Below are 4,837 nucleotides of genomic sequence, written 5' to 3' on the forward strand. Positions count from 1 at the left end.
TCTGCCATTATATTCAAGACATCATCATGGGTTGTTTTTGCAGACTTGAGAAAGATCCAGAGCCACAAAGGACATTTAACAACTGTTGTGAAGAGGATGAGAGAGGAAGAGTTAAGATAAAAAGTCAAACTTGAAGTGCTTTTCTCCCCTTTTCCCATTCTATACCAACTGACGTACGGCACATCGCTCCTCTTCTCACATTAAAACAAACCCCTCCTCTGCGTGGTCAGTGAAGCTGAGCTCTCAGACAAGCTTCCAGCGGTGCTGCTGGGCATCCTGTTGCTCCTCAAATCTTGTCCTCCAGGCACAGAGGCCTGCGGGTGTTTTATCCTACAGACTGGTTAAATGCTTTCACTACATCAGTCCTTGAATGAGAACAGCAGGTACAATGGAGCAGCCCCAGGGACCAGATTGCAGACCAGAGGTCCACGGCCCTGCTTGTGGGACAGGTTCTTATATTAAAGGTATGTCAGCGGTTAAACAAGCCTCCACCTGTAATGAAAAAAATATCGTTGTCCAGGTTGGTGCCACCGAAAGATTGTGGTGCAACAAGGCCTGGCATGATGTGTGAGCTGATGTAATGGGAAGTGCATGTAAATATCATTGCATGTATCCTGACTTATTTTCCAAAGTTGCTACAGTCAAAGTATTTGAGATGTGTGTTTGTGTCTCTAGGAGGATGAGGAGCCGCAGCCACATACTCTGGGGCTGCATGTCAAACCCCTGTAGCAGATCCACCTGCCAACTCTCACACTTTCTCCTCATGTATTTACCCCAGTCCATGTGTCACAGAGCTGTAATGCTGTCGGTGAAGCTTCCAGCCAGCTGAAACACTGAGGATCTCCTGGGGTTAAAGTAAAGCTCTAACAACCTGATGAAAACTCCTCCATAGAAGAGCAGACCGTCTCTGTCTTCACTCCAGCTGTTTGTGAGCGCTTCGTACCTGACACTGCCAGGCCCTTCTTGTTGGGATGCAGTGATAATGATGAAGATCATGCACTTTATACCTGTGATGTATCCAGGTCAAGCTGTTTCTTGTTTTTTTCTTGTTATCCTTACATTTATTCTTCTTTTCTTCCTCTTTACTACATATCTTAAACTCAAACTGCCCATTAGTCAGTTCATTTGAAGCCTTGGTTGCACTAATGACAGCAGTTGAAGTGGTTACAGTAACATCAGTCCAAGCAGATACAGTCTGTGTCTCCACCTGCTGTTATCAGCTGTGGAAACGTGCAAACTTGAGTCAAGTTATTGGTGGCCTCCGACCCTTTAAATAAAATAACCTGTACAAAAGCCCATTTAAGGAAAAGTTCAACCAAAAATAATAAGTCATTATCTACTCACACACATGCTGATGACAGTCAGGTGAGGTTTTGTGGTCCAGAAAACATTTCTGGATCTTCACAGCAAAACAGCAATGCAGCAGTCTCCTAAACAACTCAAGTAGATGGGGACTTATTTTAAAATGTAAACAACAACAACAATAAACCCCTTAAAATGGCTTTAAAATGGCTTCAAAATGGCTTCAAAATGGCGTTATCCAAGTCTCGGGCCCAGAGATCCCCAACTGATTTGAAAAGATGTTATTTACACTCTCGACATGCGGTCGAACTCGTGCACACACTTAAGATAGGTTGCATGCTAACACTTTTAGCCTAGCAGTGATGATTTCAGCTTTTAAAAGGGTGTAAAAAAAAACTACTGCTATGGCCCTGCCTGATCGTGGATGCGCCTACTGCCATGACCCTGCCTAACACCCACCACTACTGTCGCTAATATTAGTCACATCTCTGTTACATACGTTACACTACTATTATCGTACTGCATTACTACATACCATCCTTACCATTAATCACTACTACTGTTATCACTAGTAATCACATTTCCATGTGCATTTCATCATTATTGCTGTAATACATCTTTATGTACTTTCACTCCTGTCAACCATCGCTTATAATCGAATACATTGTGATCTCGTTGATCTGCTCTGTACATGCGACATCTATTGCACGTCTGTCCGTCCTGGGAGAGGGATCCCTCCTCTGTGGCTCTCCCTGAGGTTTCTTCCGCATTTTTTTTCCCTGTTAAAAGGGCTTTTTTTTGGGGGCAAGTTTTTCCTCACTCGAATCGAGGGTCGAAGGACAGAGGGTGTCGTCTCTGTACAGATTGTAAAGCCCTCTGAGGCAAACTGTGATTTGTGAATTTGGGCTATACAAATAAAATTTGATTTGATTTGATTTAAATAACGTCTTTTTGAATCAGTTTGGGATCTCTGGGCTTCTGGAGACTTGGATTATGCTGGACAAGCTGTATGGATTTGCATTTTACTTATTTATTTTTTTGTTTTTTAACATTTTTAAACAAGTCCCCATCAGTTGTTTAGGGGAATGTTGCAATGCTGTTTTTGCCTTTAAGCTCCAGAAATGTTTTGTAGACAACAAAACTTCACCTGATTTACCATCTGCATGAAGCTGTGTAGATAATGACTGAATTTTCAATTTTGGGTGAACTGTTCCTTTAAGTATCAATGCTGCTCTTTGGTATGCGTGTCCTGTGGTGAACAATGTAAATTAGTCAACAATTAACAATATGTTGACCCACTTCACACATGCAGCTCTCTATTACTTTCATCACTGTCTGTCTTTCACGTTAAAACTGTGGATATTTTGCCATCCACAGGCGTCAGCTACATTTTGTGAAAGATACCACTCCAGTGACAGTAAAAGAGAAGATAGTGTTAGTGGAATAAAGAATGTTGTTGTGTTGGAGAAGAGTTATGGGACGTGTTTAATTTTGATGAACTTGTACTGAAGCTCCCGCTGCTCTCTTAGTCTCTGTGTTTGTGTTCTCAAAGACAATCACAACACATAAATCACAATGCAGCAAACATCGGGGGGAATGTTATTTACAGACCGCGTCTTTTTTACGATAACTCTCACTTAATGATACTTGCTCGCAGTATGAGACATAACTATAACTTACTCTCTCACAGCAAAGAGTGTTTACAGCATATTCCAGGGCAGTAAATCAAAGTTTAATGGAGAAGTTTATCTAAAACTCAAGACTGCAGTCATTCTTCAGGTTTAGTGCACACAAACATAATGAAGCCTGTGACAAATCCATCAGGACACACTGGATTAAAAGATCTACAGAGGTCTTTGCAGAGATATCTCTGATGTTGGTCACAAGTTGAGTGAAACTTGGTGTATAATCTGTCTTTCAGAGGTCATTATGTTATTCATTGTGTGACTCGTCCTCTTTCCTTCTGAAGTCTGTACTGTTTCTGTTTCTTCACAAAATGAAATATAAACTTTCAGGTTTAAAAACTAAAGTGTAAACAACTGTGTCTACCTGCGAGTCATTTAATGTTCTCTTTCACTTGTCGGCTGCTGTACTTCTCTTGTACTTCTCTTCCTCTTCATTGTTTTCTGATTTTCCTTCCTCTCTGCCGCCTCATCTCGCTCTCTGTCTAATGACACGGTAAAAGCTGAGCTCGTCTCATTTATTCTGGGAATTGAGGCGCTCCATGGAGTCTTTACCAGGAGTATTGCGCCCTTGATGGTGAAGTTAATTTACCAAGGAAGTCGTGAGGTCAAAAAGCGGAAGTATAAACCGTTACTTAAATGGGAGAAAAAAGAGTTCTGCAATCTATTATCAAAGTGCAGAGCAGCAAGTCTGCCAGTTATTCCCAAATGTTATATCGGTGCGTGTCAGTCCTTACCTTAAGAGCCCCAAGCTTTAGAGGACTTCTCAAAGCACAACACTAAAACTAGCTGAGAAGTTAAAGGAAATTCAGAGACCCTACTTACAATCAGTCAACTGCTGTGGGATATGCAACTTGTCATGTCAGTGTTTTGAAAAAATTAACAATAACCATTGTATTGAATGAGGATCCACTGAGCTCAATACCAAAGCCAATATCAGTGGAGATGGTTCACATTGCAACAGTTTTTTTTTTTAACTTTGCCCAACAGTGTCTACAATTAAAATTGCATGTTCAACTTCCCCTACTGCTGCTGAATGACAAAAATACGTTTCTTGTTATAAATTCTTAAAGTTGCATGTTTTTTTGTTTAGTCTTTTTTTTAACCATAAACGAAACAGAACAATTTATCTCGGGGGCATGCCCTAAACTTGACTTTCTGGACATCCAACAGCATATGTACTTACTGTTTTAGTGGACAAATGTCAATAACTGACTGACTGGGTGACCACGCTGTGTGTTTTATCATTATGGGCATACAGGGTGCTGAAGGAGATTGTGTCATTTGACGGTCTACAGAGAGAATGGACGCACAAAAGTTGGACAATTGATCTTGTATCATCTGCACGTCTATTTAATCTCTCTGTTCACTGTCTCTCTTTAAAGTATTTTCAGTTTCAAATTCAGATGTGTTGTATTATCATGATAACTGTCGAAGCTGGCTGAATAAGGTTTACAATGTAAACATAACTCAAAACGTAAGACCAAAATATGAGAAAAAATATAAATACAATGTCTTCTGTTCAGTGTTTCTGTGTCCTGCTCACACAGAGGCAAGATATGTGATAACATCATGTAAGCTGTGGGTGCATATGTGAGGTTGGATGTGTTTTTTCTTATCTTCTTCCATCATTGTGCTCCAAATCAGCAACAAGTGATCATATCACACAGACAGATCACCCCAGTCTAACCCTAACCCTAACCCTATATATTTTATTTATCTATTAAGTTAATGGTCTGTTATGATGTTTCAACACAATTGATAAACAGAAGTATCAGTGTTGTCACCACTGTCAGCTGTAGTTAACCCTAAAGAAGAAGATCCGAGGGGTGCTAGGACCCTGAAGACCAACA

The sequence above is a fragment of the Pagrus pagrus genome (assembly GCF_965226575.1).
Source record: "Pagrus pagrus genome assembly, chromosome: 2".
Lineage (NCBI taxonomy): Eukaryota > Metazoa > Chordata > Actinopteri > Spariformes > Sparidae > Pagrus > Pagrus pagrus.